The 26,405-nt window shown below is 43.7% G+C and overlaps 1 protein-coding gene and 1 long non-coding RNA gene across 2 annotated transcripts in view; one reads left to right on the forward strand and one right to left on the reverse strand.

Moving 5' to 3' along the window:
* Positions 1-3,293: 3,293 nt before the first annotated feature.
* LOC131907433 (uncharacterized) lies at positions 3,294-25,664 on the reverse strand. The gene is made up of 4 exons (XR_009378397.1): positions 25,198-25,664; positions 23,775-23,863; positions 4,213-4,974; positions 3,294-3,954 (listed from the first exon to the last, which is right to left on the reverse strand). It is a non-coding gene; the product is annotated as an uncharacterized LOC131907433 (long non-coding RNA).
* The window catches only part of Parp11 (poly(ADP-ribose) polymerase family member 11), a 43,537-nt gene continuing 42,163 nt past the window's right edge, over positions 25,032-26,405 (forward strand). Inside the window, exon 1 of the mRNA XM_059258655.1 lies at positions 25,032-25,219. The gene's annotated coding sequence lies outside the window, so the exon portion shown is untranslated. The remainder of the gene's footprint in view (positions 25,220-26,405) is intronic.

Below are 26,405 nucleotides of genomic sequence, written 5' to 3' on the forward strand. Positions count from 1 at the left end.
CAAGATCTCTAAATACATGCACATGCATGCACACAACCAAGTAAGTAAGTGTAAACAACATTTTTTACACAGCAGGAAGACTAATCTAACATGGGTGGGTCCAGGATTTGGTTAATTTGGCAACTCAAATATGCCATCAAACATTCAGGCTGTCTCTAACTTTCTTCTTAATCACTCCAGCATGGTTTTTATCCCCAGGTCTGTCCTCCCAGTAGGTAGAGCCCTCTTCACGTGGATCTGTTATCTTTGCGCATCAACTTGAATAAAACCTTTCCTATGAAACTCTACTGTGTGTCCCACTGCCCTGGACTGAGTCTGTCATCAAGAGAAGATGAAGAGTACCTCAGACCTGTACAGTGTCTATTCAGAGAGAAGAGTTCCCTGCCAGTGAGAAAGGAGGCAGAGAGGAGTAACATGCTGAGGTGTAGATAACCCCAGGCCCTGCAAAAAGTGTTATAGAATATTATTTTAAAGTGTGTTACTTTTGTTTATGTTTTGGAATGTTTGTTTAATGATGTAAAGATGTGTTTGATTAAATAAAATTTATCTGCGCTCAGAAGGCTGAGTCAGCAACTAGCTGACAGGAAGTGGTAGGGAGGAGCCAGGTGAGAAAGGGTTTTTAAGGAGGGATGAGGGGAAGCATGAGGGCTCTTTGGAGGATGCAAGCAAGGAGAGGAGGTGAGCTATTTGTTATTTAGTCTCTGAAGAGCAGACTTTTATCTTAACCTTTGAATTTTGAATTTTTTAGAGGGATAGAGGTTTAGTTAAGTTTTCTTTGTAGCTTTGTGAGCCGAGCCTCTGGCTATGACCCTTGTGGCCTAATCACTGCTGGTAGTGATGGAGTTGCATTTATTGATTTAGATAGTTGTGGCTTAAAAGACAGTAACCATTAAAGAAAAAAAAAGGACAACAATTAGTGCCCCACATTGGGTGCCAATTTGTTTTTTTTTTTGGGGGGGGGGCACCTAGCTCCAAAATATATCATATACAGAGGCTTATTTTTAATTATGAATGCCCAACCTTAGCTTGACTTAGTTTTTAGCCAGCTTTTTAAAATTTATTTGACTATCTTTTGTCTGGGCTTTCTTTTTTTCTTTTTTTGTTTTTTAACTCTATGACTCATTGTGTAGCTGGGTGGCTGGCCCCTGGAGTCTTTTTTTTTTTCTCCTCAAGCTTAGATCTCTCCTGGCAGTTTTCTCCTTTTATATATCCTCTCTGTCTGCCAGCCCTGCCCATCCTTTCTCCTGCCTTGCAATTGGCCAATTCTTTATTAGACCATCAGGTGTTTTATACAGGCACAGTAACACAACTTCACAGAGTTAAACAAATGCAACATAAGCAAAAGTAACACACCTTGAAATAATATTCTACTACAATAAAGGACTCTGTCACTATCAACTCCCATAATCTATAAGTTAGGTCTAACTGAAGCCAATAGCTGGAACGAGGTTTCCTCATGGAAGTTCATAGTAAAATTAACACATGAGAACAAAGGGTCAGGGATAGTAATACAGTTCTATGGGGAGAAAAATGAGGGGCACCTGATCTAGAGATCAAACACTTTGAAGAGTCCTGCTGTGTAGGGCCTTGGCACAAGAGGGTCTAGGCACAGAGCCCTGTATTTTTGAAAGATGGCATGTGATACACGTGGCATTGTCTTACTTAGGTCAATGTTCCCATGATGACTAATTCTGATTGTCAGCTTGACACACCTGGGAAGAAAGAGCCTCAGCTGAACAAGTGCCTTCACCATGTTGGCCTGTGGGCATGTCTGTGGGGCATGTGCTTGATTGCTATTCGATATAGAAGGATTTAGCCCACCACGGCCACTGCTGTCCCTAGGCAGTTTGGCCTGAAATATATATACATATATAGTAGTTGAATGTAGCTCTAGCAGCAACCAGGAAGCAGAATTTCTCCATATTTACTGTTTCCAACTCCTGCCTTAAGCCTTGGCTTCCCTTGAGGGTGGGCTGAAACCTGTAAGAGGAAATAAACCCCTCTCCTCCCCAAGTTGTTTCTGGTCAGTGTTTTATCATAGCAACAGAAAGCTAACTGGGAGAATTTTTCAAAAAAACACAACAGCCAAACTTAGGACTCCTTTGATCAGAGTAAAAAATCTCACGCACTCTTCCCAAACTTCAAAATAATGTGTTCTCCCAAAGGCTGTGAGTTCTAGGACTGCCCCTGGATCCCCCTTACGAAACAGTTATTTCACTTATTCTTTTCAATAGATCCATTGCTTCTGATGCTTCTACCCAGGCCTCCTGTCCTCCCCGGATTTGGTAACGGGCACTAATCTCTTGTCCCCAGTTCCCATTCAACTGGGTTAAGAGCCACTGTGGGAGGGATGGAGAAGTCACGAAGAATTTAAAGCAGGAGGCTGGCAGGACCAGATCTGCCTTTTATACAGATTGTTGGATCAGAAGAGGATAGGAGACAAAAGCAAAATAACACATAATCCTACCCTCAAGGGCTTAAAAGCCTACCTGAATGGATTCTGAATACACCCAGTAAAGAGGACAAAGAAGCTATGTTTGTTGGCTTACGACCGACAGACTGCGAACTCAGAGCAGGAGGAGCAGCGGCCATCATGGAAGGTGCTAGAAAGGAGTTGAGGACTGGGCCTTGCCGCTTTGGAGCTCAAGTTTCTTTATAATTAATTAACTGATTGCTTGGTGTGTGTGTGTGTGTGTGTGTGTGTGTGTGTGTGTGTGTGTGTGCATGTTATAGCATGTGTGGAGATTGGAGAACAAGTTTGAGGAATCTGGTCCGTCTTTCCACTTTCTTGAGGCAGTCTCTCTTGTGCGCACTGTGCTGTGTACTCCATGCTGGCTGGACCGTGAGTTTCCAGCTGATCCTGTCACCACCTCCCTCATGACCGTAGCTCTGGGATCACAGATGCACACTGCTGGAGCCACCATTTTATATGGATCAAACTCAGGTAGCCGGGCTTTCATGGCAAGAGATTTTACCTGCTGAACCCTCATGCCGTCCTTGAACCTCAAATTTCACACCTGTGAAAGTTGGATAATGTCCACTGCTATCTCCCAAAGCTGTTATAAGAATTAAATGATGTTCAAAAACAAGCAAGCAAACCTCCCAAAAAACCTATCTACGTGTGGTAGTGCACACCTTTAATCCCAGCACTCGGGAGGGAGGGAGGCAGAGGCAGGCGGATCTACAAAGTGAGTTCTAGGACAGCCAAGGCTACACAGAGAAACCCTGTCTCAGAAAACCAAAACCAAAAAGCAAAAACAAAACAAAACAAAACAAAAAAGAATTAAATGATGTCTTGTATCTGTGAATTTTAATGCTTACGTATACCAACAGTACAGTGAATGGCATTGACTTTTTTGCTACTTGCCACTGATAACGTTCTTCATGACCTCTTTTTAACTCAGAAAAGAAGCACCAAGTCTTACAGTCAGAAGGAATATAGGAATTTCTTCCCACATTCTTGATCCAGGTGGCCGTCTTACCTCCAATTGTCCACTTTCCAGGATTTCATCATTTCTCCCTCATAAGGCTGCTCAGTCTGCTGGTGGGCTGCAGGGATTTGTTGTCCATGGGGATAAAGCCAGGCTCCCTCCAACCACTTTTCTGCTCTTGGTTTGACCTGCTGGAGCCACACAAAATGAATTCATTCCTTTTCCCACTTGACGGCATTATGGAGTTGGGAGTGGCCCGCTGTCAGGGCTCCTCTCTGGAATCAGCCTTCACAGGTTTTGGAAACGCCCCTCTTGTGACATGATTTCCAGGACAATTCACGAATCTAGTGTTCTCCCTGGGTTGCCCACTACTTTGTCGGTATCCTCTTTAAAATCAGCATGCCACCTTACCACCAGCACCTCCAAACGGAGGAAGTGCAAGTACTCAAAATAGAGGCATTTAAAGCCGAGCATGGTCGTACCATAGGGTAATACATATCTATCAAAGCCGTGTTTTCAAAGCCTGTATAACGACATGGGGAAACATTCATTATCTAATGATTCATTGGCTTAGTCACTTATTTCTTTTACAACGCAAGGGAATCAACTCCAGGATCTTGCATGTGCCAAGCAAACTCTCTATTCTGAGCTATATCCCCAGCCGCAGTCCCAGTTTGGTTAGTGCAGAATGTAAGTGCATAAACCTCTCTTTAAATAGTTCTCTCCATGTAGCTCCTTGAGACATTAAAAAAAAAAAAAAAAAGACTTCAGGGATCCATACCAAGATGGCAACGGTTGTCTATGAAGTGAACGTAAAGTGACGTTTTTCTTTTTTCTGCCACTCTGCCCTTTGTGATGATGACTGTATTCTTTCAGGACTAAAAGAATAACAAAGGTGGCAGTGCAGGAGAAACGTGGTGCCCATAGTAAGCCATGATGCTCAGAGACAGACAATAGCTCCAGTCTCACCGCCCTGCTCTGAACAAATTCCTCTCAATCATGGAGGTCTGCTCATTTTTGTTTGTTTGTTTGTCCAGTTGTCTTGTGTCTGTACCAAGAACTGTTTCTTTGGTCACGCCGGCTTTTTCTTAACTAAAATTCTTAAGACTTTTTTCATGTTGTCTTGCTTCAGTGCTTCAAAGAACTGAGCTTTTTTCCATTTATTTCTTTTTTAACTGAAATAAAGAACCTTTGTTTCCCTCCCATTGCATCCTGCTGTGTTTCCTTTGGCTTCTTGTTGGTAGACGCCCATCCCGCCTCTACCACACAGCAGCATGTTAGTTACTCTTCTCGCTTTGTGTCTGTCCACGTGTGCAAGCCGGCATACTGTGTCACTGGGCCCAAACAAGGGCTGGTGGCATCCTGTTCAGTCCCCCTCTGAGTTAGTATGACACTGTCTGAGGGCTTCCTGGGTACGGTGGTTTGTTCAACGAGGACTTCAACCAGTAGGTCCCTCAGTCGCTAGCTACCCAGTTTGTAAAAGGGTTTGTCCACAGCCTTGCTGAGAGACTTGCTAAAAAACAGTCTTGTGAGTTTTGGATACCTTTCAAAAGAGAAAAATACGAGATGATGATAGCATGGTGTGGTTTGTCTACAGAGCTTGCCCTGGCTGCTTGAGATCACCACTTCCTTTTCTAAGCGATTACAATCTCTTTAATAATGCAGGTTAGAGTTTGCTGTGGATCAAAGCTAAGCTCTGCAGTGCAGCGTTTCCCTAACCTACACATTCCTCACTTTTGACAACTCGGACAGTTGCCCATCACTAATCCTTTGGCATGAATACCAAGACTTCTGCAAAATTCCTGACAAGGGCTCTCTGATTAAATCTCCAAGTTCTTTCCATCCCCAGGAACCTATCCTAGACCTGAGGTGGGTACTCATTTTCCGTGAAGCTTCACACCCAGGGCTGCGATTTCCTCTCCACCATGTTTATACTACCCGTTCCTGTTTGAGGATTCTTCCTGGAGACAGAGATGGTGGAAGCTGAGTAGGACTTGGGTAACTCTGCTGTCCGTCTGTCATCTGCTGGCATTACACCATCTGCTCCGAGCACTGGTCCTGCCTCCCCCTCTTCTTCCTGTTCCCAATACACGTGCACAAAGCAGCCTGTGCTGTTTCTGAGCAGTTTCTGCAAGTCTCAGGCTTGTTTTGAGCCCCAGCCTTATAATGTTACGGGCCTAGGACACCCCTCCCCTTCTCGTTTAGTTATGTTCTCCTCCTTCCTTTTTGAAAACCTGAGAGTGTGCACTGGAGGGCTTCTCCGCTGGTTCAGGGTCTTCCCTTTACTTCCTAGTCAGGACCACAGGTGAATATATTGCCAGAATTTAATTTTGGAAATGCTGTTGCTTTAATAGGACCCCGTGCTCTTATCTTTTGAAGAACACGGCAGTAAAAAGACAGAAAGAAACTCTCCAGGTTTGCTTAATATCACAGCTGTAAGTCGGGTCACATGAACAGCTGGCCCAGCACTGTGCCTTGTAGGCTGATCATGGATAATTTCCCTAGAAAAACGTGTGACAAGTGATTTTTTTTACAAAAGTGTCCCTTAGTTTGCTTTAAACACGGAAGGAAGGTTAGGTTCAGTTTCTTGTGTAAGGAGGAAGAAGGGAGAGGACAGAGGTCAGAGAAAGAGACGGGAGCCGAACACGGGTTTCCAGCCGCATCGTCTTCGTCTTTTTAGCAATCCTTGAAGCTCTGTCCTGATGTTAGAGAGGGGAGGGGGTGAAGCACAGGTTAAGTGACGTTAGATAGCACTGCCCATGACACAGTACCCAGAGCCAGGAGTCAAGCCCAGACGGTACTACTGGACTGTTCAACTCTCTTTCCTACAACATAGGCTGCTAACAGGCAGCTTGTTGAACCACTTGCCCAGAAATGTGATGCACTGTGAACATTTAAGAATTCATATTTTACATCAAATTCTAGATTGATAGTTTCTTTTGAACATTCCAGGCCCCACACTTTTGCCCTGTAGGAACCACTAACATCATGCTCAATCCCTTTAGACAAGCGAATGTCCCATTCTAGTTGCTGACAGTCCCTGATTTTTATTTACATTCTCTACTTGGTCTTGATAGACATTTGAGTTTGGAGTATTACAAATCTCCTTCCATGGATGACTCATTGCTTTTCCTGGCTTCTAAGACAAAGTCTTCTGTCTCATAGGAAAGAAGAAACCAAGGGTGATGGAAATCAAATATATGATCCCTACACTCAAGTTAGCTTATGTATTCCCTTGGAAAATGGCAGCCCAGAAACTTGAGAGTTTTTGAAATGACTGGGCTTCGTTTATGCAGCTCATCCCTGGCCCCTTTGATCCTAACAATGTACCCACTTTCTACACTGTGTTCTCAAACCACAGAATCCAATGAGAATACTACTAAAGACCATAGACCCTCTAAGGATGGATTCTGGGATAGTAGGGTACCAGTAAGTGGAGCATTTGTTGTAGTAACAGACTCTTGAAGAGGTAAGAGCAAAATGAGGCCCCAAAGAATGAAGAGTACAGATGAAATATGAAAAGCTAGGTGAAGGGAGAACACCATTCATTTGTTTGATCTATGACTTGCTGGATACCTTTTTATTCTGTGTCCACTATCATACCCAGCTAAGCAATGGTAACTTGGGCAATTTACGTTCTGATGATGGTAAGAACTCATACATGAGCAGACAGACAAACATCTTTACTACACAGAGCTTGCACGTTACTAAAGAGGCTGGAGATGAGGGCTAGGATGATGGCAAGGATGCTGTACTCAGAGTTTTCTAAGTGGTTCTGGTGGACTTCAGGGGAGCAGAGTGCCAACAGAAATGTGGACTATAAAGAGTGTTCTTGAGGTTTCAGATGGGACAAGGACTCTGGTAGGAATGGAACTGGAGACCATTCATGTCACTGTCAGTAGACTCTCTGGGTCTTTTAACAATGTTGGAACTGGTAAGACTCCTGCCACTCTTGAAGCTGAACTAAATGCATTTTTAAATGACCAGATGCCCATGAATCTTTGGTGGTCAGTGGTGCAATGTAATGGTTTGAACTGGAATGTCTCAACAGGCTTATCTTTTACATGCTCAGAATCCAGCTGTAGTGCTATCTGGAGGACCATGGAGCCTGTACAAGGGGGCACTGGAAACTGGATAGATGACACAATGGTTAAGAGCACGACTCTTACAAAGGCTATAGATTCAGGCAGCTCACAACTACCTGTAACTCTATTTCTAGGGAATGTCACGTGTCATACATTAAAGAGTGTCATACCCTCTTCTGGCTTCCATGGGTACTTGTATGCACTTGATGCACATAAACTTGTGTAAGTGTACACACACACACAAATACACACACACAAATAAAACAATGAAATAAAATAAGTATTATTAAAAACAAAAGACAACTATTTGGGGCTGGAGAGATGGCTCGGTGGTTAAAAGCACTGCCTCTTCTGTTGTAGAGGATCCAGGTTCAATTCCCAGCAACCATATGATGGCTCACAACTACCTGTAACTCCAGTCCCAGGCAATCTGATGCCCTCTTTCTGGCTTCTGCAGGCACTGTATGCACACAGTGCACAGGCATACATTCAGGTAATGCACATAAAATCAGAATAAATAAAATTTGAAAAAAAAAATCCCAAAACAAAATGGGGCAAAAAGCCACCTGCTCTGGGAGGCTTAGAAACATCCTGAGATTTAGAGTAGGAGCCCTGGCTTGGAGATAACAGTGCAGTGGAGGAGTCTGGGCAAATGACCAACCCCAGGAACGTAAGATGTGATAGAGAGAAGGAAGGAGAGTCAGTGGGTGTTAAGGTCATACATGTTTCAATGTGTTCCCATGACATGAAAGAAAAGCATACAGCCACCCTAAGAACCAAGCAGATAATCTCAAGGAAGTCTAGACTGTCATTGAAAAAGGACCCACAGAGAGGACGCCATCACAGAGAGGACTGGGCAAGCACCTCGGGGTAGTAGTGAATCTTCTCCTCGGGGTCTTCTGTTCAGACTTTCCTTGAAGCATAGCTGTAAACTCCATGTGGCAGGTCATAGAATGTTCGCTGAACTTTCATTTGTTCAACTGACTCTTTGAAAGACTTTGTACAATAAAGAATGGGAAAGTGAAATCCCCACATGCCCACATCTGCCAGGGTGGGCACTTCCATAGCTTGGAAGACATGGAAGCAGGATGTGGTTATCAAATCTTCTTTGTATTTTTTGCTTCTTATGAACTTTTCCCTGGTTCACCAAAGCCTAGGATCACATGTTTCTTTGAGACTTGAGCCAGCACGGGTCTAGCCTGTGTGAGATACGCGAGAGTCTCTTGGTGTTGGTGGCATAGGGCTAGGCCCTAAAATGTTGGGAAGTAGCAAGCCAGTGTGCTCTGGGCTCTGAAACACTTCCTTGGATCCACCAGATAAAACCTGTTTGAACACCAGAGCCCAACCTTCATCCACAGCACGTGGCTTCATGATACTTTTCCTACTGTTGATCCTTTTCACAGCCATAGACAAGGTCTGGGAAGCTCTCAGAGCTAAAACGCCAGTGAACTGTGTAACTCTGGGGAAAAGCTTTCATTTTTTTCTTACTTTAAGGATGTGTCCATTTTATTTGCTTACTTATTTGTAGATTTATTGATTAATGCTTATTAAAGTTTAGGAAATGAAATTTTAAAAATCAGGCATTGACATTCACTTAGGGGAAAAAAATCATTTTTGTGTCATAAAACAGATGGTGTCCAACAGTTGCCCTATGTCAGTCATTGGACCCTATGCTTGGAATGGCTTATCAGACTTACTCTTTAAGGCAAATTGATAAGTGGTTATCATCTAGATTTTTAAAAGGCAGAAACGAAGCCTCAGAACTAGTCATGGATCTGAGACCCAGAGCTGGAAAGTGACACTGGGTTCAGTCCCAGTCCATGTCATCAGATTCGTGTTGGTATGGAGACGAAATGCCTGATGTTATTTAATGAGGTTGGTATTTTGTTCTGTTTGACCATGGCTGCTCAGCTTTCTGTCACTGTAACAAGCACTCATGAAAGTGAACTCAAAAGAGACGAGAGCTTTTTGTTTTGTTGTTGTTGTTTTTTGTTTGTTTGTTTGTTTGTTTGTTTGTTTTTGGCGCACAGTTTTGGAGGTGGGTTCTCTGTTGCTTTGGACCTGGGATGGCATACCATGGAAGAACATGTAACAAAATAAAACCTCACTTCACAGCTGGGGAGCCACGTGACATAGTTGGGGCTCCACAACCTCCCTCAAGGACCAGCCCTGGCGATCTAAATACCTCTTCCCAGGCTGCCCCTTGAAGGTTCCATCTCCTCTCAATAGCTCTGCTGCTGTGGTTGAATACAAAATGCCCTCTACACGACTGTGGATTTTAACACTTGGTCCTCAGCTGCTGGTGCTGTGGGTCACTGGGGATAGGCTTTGAAGGTGATTGCCATCTCTAGACTCTCTCCTTGTACATGGAGGGAAGTTTCTGGAGTAAAAAGAAGCATTTTTACAAATGCTGAGTAGGGCACACCCCACAGGAACAAATCATCTTCTCTTACATTCTAGTGGCAGCCAGCCCTGGAAGGATACAAAAGTCAACCTGGGAGCATTTCTCCAGGAAACGTGTCACCTGTTTCTTTCCCAACACAGCAACTTTTTGTGTCAAAGTCTATGTATCTTAACATGGAACTCCGCATCCCTGATACTCGTGTCCAGAGCACAGTCTGGTCTGTATTTACTGTCTCAACTTTGTGAGTTTATCTGTAGCTGAAAATTTAAGAGTGTGTGTGTGTGTGTGTGTGTGTGTGTGTGTGTGTGTGCGTGTGTGCGCGCGCGCGCGTGTCTGTTTTGCCTGCATATAAGGCATTGGAGTCCCTGGAACTGGAGTACAGATGGTTGTGAGCCACCAGTTGTGAGTGTTGGGAATCAAACCTGGGTCCTCTGCGAGAGCAACAACTGTCCCTACCACTGAGCCATCTTTCCAGCTGCCTGTAGCTGAAATTTTTGAAAGACTTTTTAATGGAATATGCTGTAATGTGTTCTTTTTTTCCACCCTGAGACAAGCACCCTGCCACTGAGATACACCACCAGCTGCACCCCTCACCACTGAGCTAAAGTCTTACCACCAGGTCATTTTCCTTGTAATGTAGAGCAGTGGCGGGAACCTGAGTACTCTGCTCAGAGTACTTACAGGGGCTGGAGCACCCAGGTTTTCCCCTGCACCTGGATGCATGGTAGTGTACAACCATCTGTAACTCCAGTTCCAGGAGATCAAATGGCTTCTTGACTCCTCAGGCACCACACACATACCTGGTGCACACACATACATACATGCATGTGAAACACTCATACACAGAAAACAAAATTTTAAAAATTAGGAAAAAATTTTAAAGCTCACTTATAATAACTTATAACTTTGCAAAGGTTATGGAGGCACCAGTAAGTTTCCCTTTCTGTGAATTAATATATTTATGCTTCCTATGTTTGCTAAGAGTTATACTTAGTATAATATCGGTGTCATAGAGTTTCTATTGCTGTGAAGAGACACATAAGTAGCTCTTATAAAGGAAAACATTTAATTGAGATGGCTCTCTTACAGTTTCAGAGGTTCAGTTCAGTATCATGGTGGGACATGGCGGTGTGCAGGCAGACATGATATAAGATGAGTTTGAGTTTATACAATATATATCTATTATACACACACACACACACAACACACATATAGATAGATAGATAGATAGATAGATAGATAGATAGATAGATAGAGAGAGAGAGAGAGACTCATCTTGCAAAGGTTCTTCTTTCTAAGAACCCAAAGATGAAAATTACAATATTGCTGTGTGGGTTTTGTTTGTTTTTGTCTTTTGTGAAAGGTTTTCTCTATGTGTTGCCCTGGCTGCCCTGGAACTCACTCTGTAGACCAAGCTCGGCTCGAGCTCAGAGACTCACCTGCCTCTGCCTCCCCATTTCTGTGTATTCATTACTCAAACACTTTGATTAAGAGAAACATTACTGATAATGCCTTCAAATTCATGCCACGTTCCTCCAAGAACTTACTGAGTGTCCCACCAGAACAGTGCCCACCTGCCCCTGAGCAGGGACAGGGCAGAGGGCACATGAATTCATAGGGGTAAAATTCAACAGAGCATCTACACCCAAATGCCACAAAGTATTATGATGAATTATGCACTGCACACATTAGATATGTGGGGAAGGAGGCTATTAGAACTCAGGATGTCTACAAAACACTTCCCACAGGAGAATTAGAACTCAGTGTAGCCTGAGAGCATGGCTGGGATCTGGCTGTGAGAGAAGGCTGAGGAGATAGTCCACCTTAGGGAGGTAACCTTAGCAAAAGGTCCTAGAGGACCATGCACAGGACACACACATCCTGGGAGTGACATGGGGTTCACAGATTTGTCCTCCAGAGGAACAGAAGATAACTGTAATGAAACACAGTGTCTAAATGAGATGGTCCCCGAGTGTCACAGTGAGGTATCTGGATTCTAAATTAAACGATGTTATGTTCCAGGCTGGTGAGGTGGATCGACATGGAAGGAGTTTGCCCACCAACCCTGACCATCTGAGTTCAATCCCCAGACCACATGGTGAAAGCAAAGCATCAACTTCCCCAAGTTGTCATCTGACCTCCACACCCTCGCTGGGTGGCATTTGTGTGTACACACCCACACGCATACAAAATAAACAAACAAGTGACTGTAAAATAATGGGTGTTCAAAATAAAAGAGGACAGAGAAAGTCACTGAGAGATACTGAGAACCAAGATAAGTGAGGAAAATTAGTGGGAAAATGCTTGCTGACTCATGACATAGGAGCCACGAGACCTTTATTTGACCTTCGATTTCATCTGGTCCAAAAGCCTTATTTCACAGATGGGGCCAAATTTGGGCTAAAACAAAATCAAAAGCTGCCTGTGCTCTCTGGGCTAGCGAATGGCAAAGCCAGGGCTGGAAACCAGTGTGGCGCTCTTTTCACCCCCCTTAATAAATTCAAATCTCCAGACTTAGACAAATCACGTCCCAGGTTGTTCAAAGAACTCTCAGAACCATTGTCAATAACCTTTGAAAAAGCATGGAGAATGGGAGGCCTGTTAGCAGACAAGAGAAGGACAAAGTTGTCCCCATTTTCAGAAGGGGGGAAGGGGCATATTATAAAAACTATAAGCCAGTCAGCCTGACAATTACCCCTGGCAGAATTCTAGAGCAGAATTTTAAAAAGCTATTTACTCCACAAACATTATTATAATAATAGAAACGAAGGGGAAATAACCCACAATTTCACCACTTTTAACCCATCAACTGAACAGATTATTAAGTAGACTCTTTGTACGTCTTTAGAAAAGCAGAGATCACTCGGAGCCAACCCCAAATCTCTAAAACAAAACATGTCTTCATTTATTCCTTTTTTGATAGGGATATTAGATTGGTAGAGAGAAGAGACATCAAAACTATCCTTGCTTTCAGCCTGGCCTTTGACAAGATCCATCATAATTGCAGTGTGATAAGACGGAACTGGCTGAGCGCCATGAGGACAGGCGAGGCTGGGCTGGGAATTACACCTGCAGAGTACTGATTAGTGTGTGGAGAAGCCTGAGGGAAACTGGGGGCTGTGAGCTCTCTTCTCCGCTTTCAGGAGAATATTTTTTGTCTTAGAAGGGATAGTCATCAGATTTTTCGTATGACACAAAGAAGAACAGCGGACCTGAGGGCTGAGCAGATAACTAATAACAGCAGCAAATGCTCATCGGTCACTCACTAGGTGCTATGAATTGTGGGAAATAGACATTTTCTAAGTAATTATCACATTATACTTGTAACCAACCTATGAAGAAGGTAGCAATTGTATCTCTCTCCATTTTAGAGATAAAGAAATTGATGCTTGAAGAAATTAAATCTTTGGTCCGAGATCATAAACAAGGTGGGAGTGTAAGGGAAGGAACAGACTTTTGGATCCCAGCATGGTAGCAGACCTGGTACTAAACAGTTCTCAATAATTTCCACAACTTAAAACCTATGACAACATAAGGCTTAACTCCTGTATTTTGCTTTGAAATAACTTAATGGGAAAAGGGCTTGTTGTGCAAGCATGAGGCTCTGATTGTGGACCCCAGCACATGAAAAAGTTGAATGTGATGGCACAGGTCTATAACCAGCCCAGCACTCGGAGGGTGAAGAGGGTGAATCTCTGGAGCTCACTGGCCAGCCATTCTAGCTGAATCTGTGAACTCTGGGTCTAATAAGAAACCCTGTCCCCAAAATAACTAGAGAGCAAGAGAGGAATACACCAAGTGTTGACCTCTGGCCTCCACATACATGCTTACCTGCATGCACCACACACACACACACACACACACACACACACACACACACACACACACACACAGAGGATTTCATATATGATAGTGGGAACAGTTCTTGTCAGGACATATCCATATGAATAACATAGGAGTTTTAGTTGACCAATAGTTCTAAAGAAAAATCAGTGTGGCATAACCATGAAAGTTAACCACATTTTGGCCCCAATTGTAGAAACAGAGCAATTGACATGCCACCGTTGGCAATATGTCCAGAACATATTTTATGACAAATCAGCCACACTTTGGCTCTAAGGAAGAACATTCTAGCTCTTGGAACCATCTAGAAACTCAATGGGTTGCTTGCTTCTCTGAGTGGACAGTTTTGGTATTACTGCAAGAATTTAAACAGATTGGAGATAGGGGGCGGGTTTGTAATGTGGAGATTCATGCAGGTGTAGGGAAGGAGACTGAGGCCAGGCAAACTCCTTTCTGATCCCAGGTTTGTCCTCAGATGTTAATGTATCAGAGATTGGTTAGTGGTTATGGTTCAAATAGTGAATCTAGGAACCTCCAAATGACCCCACAATGCACTAAAACAATCAGTACCTGAATCCAGCCAGGCACTAAGTGCATAAGACATATTCCATATCAGAATGTAAGACTCATCACCTTTGATCATAGTAACTCAGGAAATCCTCTTGATCATCTACCTGCCTCTGAGTTTGACAGATTTTTTTTTTCTGGTCTTCTACCTCCGTTTTTTAAGAGATTTCTAGTTTTAGTTAAATATCTTTATTCTTAAGTACACCATCAAGGATAAAGCAGCATGGCACAGCAGAGCCCCCTGGACACGGCCTTCACAAAAGCTGGGCTTGTCCATCCAGAAACACAGGAATTCTCTGGCTTATTAGAAAGTTTGTGGTTGTGGCTTGGCCGCCTCCTCCTGTCAGGAAAGTCGTCGCCTGTGTGCCAGCGCCATCTTGTGTTGGAAATAAGCAAAATTTCTAACCACAGAGCAAAAGAGGCTATCCCTTTCTGTACCCAGAACATGCAGCTTGGAAGAAGTCCCCAAATCAAATACTGAATGGCCCTGAGTTGTCTAGGAAAGACTTATACAAGGTCCTTTCCAAAACTGGATGTTTTTAGTCCTCAGTCTGAGCATAATACTGGAAAACTGGAGCTGCAGCAACATCCTTAGGATGAATGAAAACGAAAGTGTTCAATGCGAGAGATCACGACCAATTTTCCTTCCTCTTTCCTCTTAGTTTCGCTTTCTTAGAACCTTTGGCATGTTTAGACAGGCGAAACCATGTTACTATAGGTCTTGGGGAAAGCTTAGCCGTCACCTGGGAGGGCAAGACAGGAGCGATGCGATGCGATGAGAAGATCCTAATACTCTACAACAGAGGTTGAGGGTTTGTCTTTCTGTCTTTCTCCTCAGTACAACACTATTTGAGGACTGGTTGCCAGGTAGATCTTGTCCAACGCCATGCCAAACTATTCCAAGTCATATTTGCTTCACTGGGCTCTGGGAAGTAGACCATTATATGCATTTATATTGTAGCTTTGGGCTTATTCAGGATCTGGAATAATGTCAAGAATTATCTATCAGGAATAAATAATATATTAGAATATGGGTTATGTCAAATCTTACATCTCTGTGGGAGGTGGTGCAACTGCTAAGACCCGCTCTTTGTGACTTGGGGCCATCCATGAAGTATGTTACGGTGACCTAAGAGCCCAGCGGTCACTGGGGTAAGAGTCTCCATGTCCCTTTATTTGCACCAGCATAAGCTGATCCAGACCAGAGATCTGGCCATTTATTCCTGCAGCTTCTTGTCTTCTGTTTTGTTTGGGTGGCTTGTGCCTTTGTAAGCCGTTCGTGTGGGAAAGTTTGAATCTCCTTCAGTCTGTGGAAAATTCCTCAAAGACAGGGATAGGATCTTTGGCACACCTGTTGGCACCTTGGTAAGGATGCACTTGAGCCTTGCATCTGATTGTATCTTATTACAGTAACAGACTGTAGACTTCCAGAGATGCCAGCCACCGTGATGACCACCAAGACCAAATCATTCATTTTAGACAAAGATGCAAGCTCCAAAGTGGAATTTGATTGGCTCAATATCATGCAGTTGGGCAGGCCAGGAGTGCTGGAGGCTCCTGACCCTTTTGGTTCACTAACAATGCGTCCCAATCTCTTTCGTCCCTTCCCACTGAAGCAGCTAGTCACGTGCAAGAAAGGGCTTCAAAGTAGGAGATGAATGTGGCCTTTTGGGTCATAATAGACAGGTTTATTTAAACATGAAAGGTTATTCTTTTTCTAACAAAGAAAGTGGGAACCAAAAGTACAATGAACCCCACCCCCACTCCCCCCCTGGCATAACGCTACGAACCCTGGAGTTTGTACAGAGCTTGTAACTGTGGGCAGAGCACCTGGGATCTGGGAATAGTGGGCAACTTTCAGAGTGGGGCTCTCTATGCCCAGAAGCTCTGGGAAGAAAGATGGGGACCGAGGGAGAACAAATGAGAGGAGAAAAAGCAAGATTCTAGCTTTTAAAAGGTGTTATAGATTTATTGATGTATAATTCACTCACCATACAGCATGCCTATTCACAATGCTCGGTTCACTGGCTTTTAGTATGGAGTACCCAGCCTTGAGAGAAAAAGTTAAAGAGCAAGAAAAGCCTGGTGGGGGGGAGTACACCCCCCCCCCCAACCTTGCGGTATCTTTCAGAGTAGAGGGAACAGGAAAATACAGCTTTAAACTCAAGTCATGCTTTCTTGCCTCTGACCTGTTGGCATTATTAACCGAAGAGGCACCCCTAACCACCCCCACAGACTGGGCCAAAGCTCCTCCCACAGGCGTGTGCTTGACCTGGCAAGCAGGAGCCTTGGCCACCAAGGGCTCCTAGCAGAAAAGAGCGTCTCTAGAGCTGAGAGTTGGGAAGAGGAACAAAGGGCAGGGTAAGGGTCATAGGCGATGCAGCAGGGAGCAACGCGGCTTTCTTTTAGGAAAAGCATATGCTTCTCTTGGGAGGCTATTTGGATCCATTTGGGGTTGAGGAGTCAGCCAGAAGTGGGTGACTTAAAACCACACTGAGAAATTGTGTAAGGTAGCAACTGGGGGTTTGGGCTCTGGAGTAAAGTACTATGGCTAAGCTCCTTACGCTTGAGCCTGCTAAATTTCTCATGCCTCAGTTTCCGTGCAAGAAGAACACATGTATAATAAAGTAGCTCTTTCATGAGATTGTTGGGCAAGTATATTTGCTTACATGCATATACACCTATAAACGCACGGATACGTGTACGCTCATAGACATGCACATACGTGTAAAGGGCTTACAACAGCATCAGGCAAATGCTTAGTTCCACATAAGCTTGGCTAATTATTACAACAGGCTCTGTTCGAGTTGCAACCCTCACACACACTCTGTTCCCAAAGTGTCCTCCCCTCCAACCCCTATGCAACCATGCACTGTTGCTGCTTAGGAGTTTTGCATTGACTGTCGCCTCTGCTTAGAACGCTTCATTGGGATCTCTATCCTACACTCCTACCTCCTCTGAGTTGCTCCCAAATGTTACCTTTCTCCAGACCTATCCTGGCTACTCACAATGCTCTTTACCCTGATCTTTGTATTATACTTATCACACTGTATTGTTGCTGGCTTCCTCTCAGCTCCATATCAAGGCCTTCTGACCCCTAGTAAGGAGCACAAAGGTAGGGTTTTGCTGTTTTGTTTTGTTTTTTAACAGTTTACTGATCTAAGAGAGAGAAAGAGAGAGAGAGAGAGAGAGAGCGCCCTGAAAACGAAAGGCGCTCCATAAATATTTGGAGAATGAAGAATTGAGGAGTAATTCAAATGAGATAATTGGCTGCAATTTCTCAGTGTCCCTGGGTGTGCTCTTAGGGAACAAACTGGACCCACAGATCTGGGGTGACCTGTAAGTGTGGGCAGTCCACCTGCTCTTTTCGCTACTCCAAAGCTTTCTTTCCCTACCTCCTCACATGCTTTTCTAGACCACTTTTCAGGCCAGCGTTTGTGTTGGCGAGCTTTCTGTTTTCCATATCAAAGCTTCTAGCACCCTTCCCTAAGTCCTATGTGCTGTCTCGGCTCCAGTCATTTCTTTAAAGGCCTTTAAAAAACAAAAACAGAGAAAGAACGTGCTGATGACCCAAACCTGAATGTGGCATTCCTAGAAGGAAAGCCGCGGCCGGCCAGGAATGTGGGCTCCAGGCTTTTCAGAACGCTGCATCCTCTGATTAGGATGGCCGCGCATCTCAGCTGCTGCTTTTGCCCACTGCTGTGAGCTGAATGCTGATGCCCATCTTTGTGCTTGGATAATTTCCCCCAGCAGCTAAAGCTAATAATCACTGGTATTTTCAATAGAGTCCTTCCAGTGAGTGTGGGTGAGTTACTTAGCACTTCATTTTTGTAAAGGTCGAATTTAATTCCTTGTCATGTTTCCTAATTAAAATTTGTGGGGATTGCATTTTGATGTTTTTAAAGGAGAATTCCTTCCCAGGAATGCTTATCTCAGCTTCTGCAAATGTTTCACCTGCTTCTTTCACCTCTTAATTCCTGTTGGGGTTGTTAACTGTCAGACTTCAACAGCAGGGCAGACTCTGGGGCCTGGCCCCATTGTTGGCTCTTTCTCAGACAGAGCTGGGTCTTTACATTCAATGGGGGCAAACGCGCTTTCTCCAGCACTCCCTCACTCTCTTTCGGCCCCTCCTCTCTCCTTTTGAGCCTTCTTCCAGGCCCCTCTTCTCCTTTCTGATACAGGAGCCTGTCCCCCAGATCCTTTCCTAGTGCCCCTCAAACTCTGGCTGTGAATCTGGCCTTTAGAAAAGCAACCGGGGGAGGGAGGGAGACAGGAATAGACAGGAATGTGATCAAAGTATGTTACAGGCATGTGGGAAATCATTACAACAAACCCAGCTAACATGTGGTATTGAAACTATAGTGTTCGTGCTGGAGAAACTAAACAGTCATGTGGAAGTCCTGCGTAGCATTCTCAATAAATTGTCTCTTTAATTCTATCGAATTAAAAGTATCCTGAAATTCAACAGTAGGAATGCTCACTCAGGTAGGAGGCAAAAGTCTGAAGTCTGTGACTCCCAATACCTGGATTTCGAAAAATAGGAAGGAAGGAAGGAAGGAAGGTAATGAAAAGACCGACAATTATAGTAATATTAATAATAGGTAATGCCTTACTACTTACTTGGTTTTCTCTCTCTCTCTCTCTCTCTCGCTCGCTCGCTCTCTCTCTCTCTCTCTCTCTCTCTCTCTCTCTCTCTCTCTCTCTCTCTCTCTCTCTCTCCCTCCCTCCCTCCCTCTAGATCTAGATCTATTTATTATGTATACACTGTTTTACCTGCATATATGCCTGTATGCCAGAAGAGGGCACCAGATCTCATCATAGGTAGTTGTGAGCCTCCACCATGTGGTTTCTGGGAATTGAACTCAGATCCTCTGGAAGAGCAGCCAGTGCTCTTAACCCCTGAGCCATCTCTCCAGCCCTTGCTTGGTTCTCTTTTCTCCTTATTATCCATTCCCTACCCCCATAAATTCACTTTGAGCCCATCTTCATTTATCAGCGCATCTGACTGTTTTCAGGTTCCCCAGTGGGGCCTCTTCTCCACTCCTGGCCTCTGATCTCTCCTTTCCCGTTCTGCACTTCTTCCTACCCTTCCCCTGGCATTCAAAGACCTAAAACACTTCGTCACCCAGGAATCCCCAGGCTGTGTTTAGCTTGGCTTATGACATCTCCACCAAGGACAAACACAAGAGCGTGAGAGATAAAATCAAACGTCTGGTCTTCCTTAGAACACGGGTGCTTGTGATCAGGGTTGCTGGGGCTGGGGCTCTGGGCCCTTAGCACGATGTAACAGAGGTGTTCCCCTACCGGGTGCTGTGCTCCTACAGAAGAAGGAAACTGCAGACAGTACACACGGAAGGCTGTGAGAGGGTGAGCCTCAGTGACTAGAACCCTCCCCCCCACCCCCCCACCCCCCCACACCACCACCACCACCAAAGAAACTGTGGGAGGCAGTAATGACGTTTTTCTCCACTGGACTATTTTAGAAAGTCTAAGATTCATTTCATTCTTCAGCAATGTAAGAGTTAAATCATCATAACTTATGACCCCAAATACCCCAACGGGCCCAGGCAGGTCATTTCAGTAGGATGGAGAGCCCCGTTCCAAGTCTAAAGGGGTCAGCATGGCTGAAGCCAGTGGTTGGTAAGTGAGAATCTCTGGCAAAGGGAAACTGGAAGTACACACAGTTTCATGTAAACATTTCCATTTCTAAAATCATACTTTCTTTTAATCACATCTAATTAATATTACCTATTCGGTTAAAGCCTACCAGCTACTAACTTGTGACTCAAGGACCAGATATTCATTTGTTCACAATTCTTCCCCATACTCACGTCTTAACTTCTTAAATCAATAATAAGAAAAGGTGTCTCTGAAATTTGTGTAGCTATTTTTGGTTTCCTTCCTGTTACTTTGGGATGTGACAGTGTATTTTAAAGTGTATTTATCCAACATATATCAACATTAGTCAACCCCTCCCACCCCACCCCTCTGTCAGCCCTACACTAAGGCTTCAAGGAAGTGAAGTGTAACCCCCACACCATAAAGGATCAAGGACCTTGTCCTAACTTCCCTGGTTAACTTGCTTTGTAAAGACCCACTATGGCTTTTTTTTTTTTTTTTTTTTTTTTTGGCAGGGACAGGTTGGGGAGGTTTTCGAAACAGAGATTCCCTGTGTAGCCCTGTCTGTCCTGCAACTCCATCTGTAGACCAGGCTAGCCTTGAACTTAAGAGATCCACCTGCCTCTGCCTCCTGAGAGCTGGGATTAAAGGCATGTGCCACCACTACCCAGCTCCCACTCTGGCATTTAAGAAGATGAATTCCAAAGTTGCTTGAATTGCTACTGCTCACTTTTCAGGGCTAGTATCATCCTGATATCACAACTTATGAAAGACAATCAGGCTCTCTTTATGTAGCTCAGGTTGCCTCAAACTCTCTATCCCCATGCCCCCACACCCCAAATGCTGAGATTACAGTCATGTGCCATCATATTCAGTATAAATTTTAATCTTAAACAAAGGATAGATTAAATTAAGAAAGTCTTATAAAACTAACACACTATGACAAGTAGAGTTTATTTCAGGAATGTGAGGATGGACTAGAGATTAGTAAATCTATTTATTCAAGTCATTCATTATATTGATGACCCAGATTCAAACAGATATAACAATGAAATGAAGAAACAATTGATAACATTTAATGCCCTTTCCTGTAGTAAACTAGGGATAGAAAGAAACTGATTTTAGAAATGATAGTGTATTTAGAATATTGAGCATCAGCTAGGGACCTGTTCTTTTTTTATTACATTAAAGCTGAATGACTATTATCTATAATCTATATAGTAACTATTATCCTATAATCTCTGAAATTTTTCTGAGGCTTTAGAATATTATTTTATTTGCAAATAACATTATTGTATGCACAAAATTCACAGATTGGCTGATAAATTACAGAAATAGTAAGACATTTTCAAGGTGGTATGACAGATGGTAAATCCACAAAAATCAACAGCTTTCCTAAATTATAGCAATGAAAACTATTACACTTGAGAAAAAGTTATAAAATATCCAAAACAAGCACATAAGAATTGTGCAAATTCTGTAAAAATATCTTAAATGTATTTAAAGATATCATAGAGTTAGGAGCTAGAGGTATAACTGAGTGTCGGAACAAGTGTTGGGCTTCTGGGTTCAATATTCAGACCTCCTCCCACCAACACATAACCTAAATACTGGAAGAAGTGTGTTCTGAATGAGAACTCATTATTTTGGAAAAATTTTAAAAGAAAAGTAGAAGACATTTCTTATGAAAGAGCAAGTACATCAGGAATCTACATATTATAATATCATGGCATAGCATAGGAATAAGCAGATGGCTAGCAGACAGATAAGAATGTTCAGAAATATATTTACATATGCATATGCATTCAAATTTAACTTCAAAGCAGTGAGTAAAGAACAGATTATGCTATGCAATAAATATTTGGACAATTGGTTAACCATTTGGCAACATTTTTTGTTAATTAATTTCTTTCTTTCTTTCCTTTTTTTTTTTTTTTTTTTTGGTTTTTTGAGACAGGGTTTCTCTGTGTAGTTTTGGTGTCTGTCTTGGATCTCGCTCTGTAGACCAGGCTGACCTCAAACTCACAGAGATCTGCCTGGTTCTGCCTCCCAAGTGCTGGAATTAAAGGCGTGTGCCATCACCGCCCAGCTTTAATTTCTTATTGAATATTTCATTTTTAAGAATCAGTTCCAAAGAGCTTAATGGATAAATGACTGAACAAAAATAATGATCATAGTAACTTTTGGGAACATGAAAACCTTGTGTCTATCACAGTAGATTATTTCAGATATGTGTATAACACGTAAATGATGGAACACCATCAGTCTACTTTAATGAAATAGATTCATGCCTATGGGAATGGAAGGATATCATATTAAAATGTAAAGAATCAAGTTCTAAATCTGTGGGTATTCTTTGACCTATTTCTGAAAATGTGTGAAGAAAAATCTTTTCTCTTACTATTTCTTTGCCTTTAAGAATATTCAGCTGTCCTTGAACACATTGGCACAGGAGACAACTTGCTGAATAGAACACTAATAGCACAGACACTGAGATTGACAACTCATAAATGGGACCTCATGAAACTGAAAAGCTTCTGTAAGGCAAAGGACACTGTCAACAGGACAAAACAGCAGCCCACAGAAGGTGAAAAGATCTTCACCAACCCCACATCTGACAGAGGTCTGATCTCCAAAATATATAAAGAACTCAAGAAACTAGACAGGGCTGGAGACATGGCTCAGAGGTTAAGAGCACTGGCTACTCCTACAGAGGTCCTGAGTTCAGTTTCCAGCAACCACATGGTGGCTCAGAATCATCTATAATAAGATCTGGTGCTCTCTTCTGGCATACCGGTGTACATATAGATAGAGCACTCATACATAAAATATATAAATAAGTAAGTCTTTCTAAGAAACTAGACATCAAAAAACTAAATAATCCAATTAAAAAATGGACTACAGATCTAAACAGAGAATTTTCAACAGAAGAATCTCAATTGGCCGAGATAAACTTAAAGAATCTTTAGCCATCAGGTAAATGCAAATCAAAATGACTCTGAGATACCATCTTACACCTGTCAGAATGGCTAAGACCCAAAACACTAATGACAGCCTATGTTGGAGAGGATATGGAGCAAGAGGAACACTCCTTCACTGATGGCAAACTTGTACGGCCAATTTGGAAATCAATATGGCAATTTCTCAGAAAATTGGGTATCAATCTACCTCAAGACCCAGCTATACCACTCTTGGGCATATACCCAAAGCAAGCTCAATCATACCACAAGAACACTTGCTCAGCTATGTTCATAGCAGCATTATCCATAATAGCCAGAATCTGGAAACAACCTAGATGCCCCTCAACTGAAGAATGAATAAAGAAAATATGGTATATTTACACAATGGAGTATTACTCAGCTGTTCAAAACAATGACATCAGGAAATTTGAAGGCAAATGGATGGAACTAGAAAAAATCATCCTGAGTGAGGTAACCCAGACCCAGAAAGACAAACATGGTATGTACTCACTTATAAGTGGATACTATCTGTTAAGTAAAGAATAACCAGGCTACAATCCACAGGCCCAGAGATTAGGTAACAAGGAGGGCCCAAAGGGGGACACATGGATCACCCTAGGAAGGGGAGATAGAAGAGATCTCCTGGGTAGACTAGGGGCGGGAGGGGGTGGGAACATGAGGGATGGGTGGAGGGGGAGACTAATTAAAGAAATGACTTGATATGGGCGGGGCATTCAGGGTCAGGTAGAAACCTGATGCAAGGGACATTCCCATGAATCTACAAGAATGACCCCAGTTAAGACTCCTAGCAATAGTGGATAGGTAGCCTGAACTGGCTGTCTCCTGTAATCAGATTGGTAACTACCCCAATTGTTATCGGAGAGCCTTCGTCCAGTTACTGATGGAACAGATGCAGAAATCCACAGCCAAGCACTGGGCCAAGTCCCGGGAATCCTGTTAAGGAGAAAGGAGGAAGAATTTAGGAGCCAGGGGTCAGGGTCATCACAAGGGAACCCACAGAAGCAACTGGCCTGCTCATGGGAGCTCACAGACTACAGCCTAACGGCTAGAGAGCCTGCATGGGACTGCCTAGGCCCTCTGCTTTACGTGTGGTTTGGTCTAATTGTGGGACTTCCAGCAGGGGGAGCAGGTCCTGTCTCTAATGCTTTGGCCGGCTTTTGGGAACCTGTTCCTAATGCTGGGTTGCCTTGCCCAGCCTTACTACAAGGGGAAGAACTTAGTCCTACCCCAACTTGATAGGCCATGCTTTGTTGGCACCCGTGGGAGGCCTGCCCTTTTCTGGACAGAGGTGGAGCGGGGGTGGATTGGGAAGAAGGGGCAGAGGGAGATGCGGAGAGAGGATGGGAGGGGAAGTCGCAGTTGGATGTAAAATAAATGAAAAAATTTAATTAATAAAAAAATGCAAGCAATTAACACCGCCCCCTCCCCCCAAAATTCGGGTGTCTTAGCTCTTTTTACCCAGGTGACTTCAGTGCGTGTACCCATTTGTGGCCTTAGCTTTCAAGGCACTAGGTAAATGTGCTCAGAGACCTCTGTGCTCGCCATGCTGTCTATAATTTCATGTTATACCTTCTTGCATTTCCAAATTACTTTTTGCTTTCTTCTCTCATTTCTAAAATCCATTAGGGCAGGGACAATATATGGGTCAGTGTGTTCACTCCCAAGCCCAGCGACACCTGGCCAATAACTCACATTTTTCCCTACACTGCAAACATGGAAGTACTTGATGTCAGTCAGCTTGCTAACCCCTTAGGTAGAACTATCACCTCCACTTTGAGGGAGAAGGAGACAAAGAGGTTTGAAGCTTGACCCAAATGCCATTTTGGTCGAGCTGAGCTTCTCAGGCCTAGTACTGGGCCACCACACTCAGTATAAGGTGATCGTAATAAACCCCGGTTCTAGAGGGAAGAACTACAACCCGCCAAGCTTGAGGATCACTACGTGGAGGAGGATGGCTGGATTTAAACTCCTTTACAACCCAGGTAAAAGCCCCGCCCGCCACGACCTGCGCAGAAATTCCGGAGGGTGCCACGGGGGCGGAGCTATCTTTTGTGGTGGGCGGGACCACCACTGATTGGCTATCTCTAGGCGGAAGTCCGGAGGTTCGATGGTCCGAAGACGCCAGCTTGTGACGGGGAGGGGGAGGAGGAAGGCTTCCGTAAAGGGTGCCTTTCGGTCCCTTAGCTCCCGGGGACCCTCGGAAAAAGCCCACCATACCGACCCCGCGGCTAACCCCGCCCTCAGGCTCTCTCCGCTCGATTTCGCACCGTTATGTGGGAAGCGAATCCGGTGAGTAGCCGGCGGGACGGGGCGGGCCCAGTGGGCGGGGTTGCCTGAGAAGGGCGGGAGGCGTTCCCGGGAACTCGCCCCCGCGGTGCCTCGGGCTCGAGGTTTGCGTTCCGGGTCGCGGGTGTCCTGGGCCTCGGGCCTCCTGCGGGTCGCGGTCCCGTGGCTTTGAGCCGTGGGAACATTCGGTGGCCGCTTCCGCGCTTTTGCTTTACCCTTCTCGATTGTTGATTTTACTTCCGGGAGCTTCTCCGTCTTGGCTTTTTCCTTTATTTAATTTTTTGTATTTTGTGTTTTGCTTTCTAATTGGAATTACTGGCTTTCGAACCTGCTAATGTCTTTCGCCCCCTTACCCTCATTGCTCCTTCCCCGTTTTTGAAGCTACAGAGGTTTTAGTCTCCTCTTTATGTACTGAGTCTCAGAGGATGACGTTCTAGGATGTTTTCTTTCCGTTGTTAGAACAATGATCTGGAATTCTTCTTTGTTTTCCTTCAGTAGTTCCTATGTCTGCAGGCATTTTTTGCTACTTTGCTTTCATTCATTTATTCATTCATTCATTCAAACAAACTCCAGCCCGCCACGAATGAGGAGTGAGATCTGTTTGTCAAGAATATTCAGCCCTTGTTATGGGAATATAGTAGTGAGAAAAAAATGTACACTCAAGTAAGAGCGTAGGAGTTGACCGGCAGAATCGCATTTCAAGAAATCTGTGGACTTACTATGTAAAACCTCAGAGGCTGAGCTAACCATTAAGTTGACTTTACTTGAAATAACCCTTTTTGCTATAACCAGTAACTCCTCTCTTCCCACTTCTGGAATGTATTTCCGGTTAAGTTTATCAGAAAATTCCCCAATGTTTTAAAGTTCGTACCCAGAAGAAATGACCCATTGACTGGAATTCGGGTGCACATGTGGTTCCATTCCATTCCATCATGACAGTCATCAGATATTTTTGATTCATACATTATAATATTGCAATCAGTTCGAGTCAGAGGAAGGTACTTGTTTGGATATGATTTTAGCAAAAACGGTTAGCATTGGGATAAAACTGGCTTATAGATGTTCATACACACTTTCACTGTTAACTATCACGTATCTTCATTCTATATCTGTATCTATCTCTGTACATGTATACATGGATATGGAGTCGGTTTTTATTAGTAGTCCCTTCCTATTGATTTCCCACAGA

Source organism: Peromyscus eremicus, chromosome 3 (genome assembly GCF_949786415.1).
Source record: "Peromyscus eremicus chromosome 3, PerEre_H2_v1, whole genome shotgun sequence".
NCBI lineage: Eukaryota > Metazoa > Chordata > Mammalia > Rodentia > Cricetidae > Peromyscus > Peromyscus eremicus.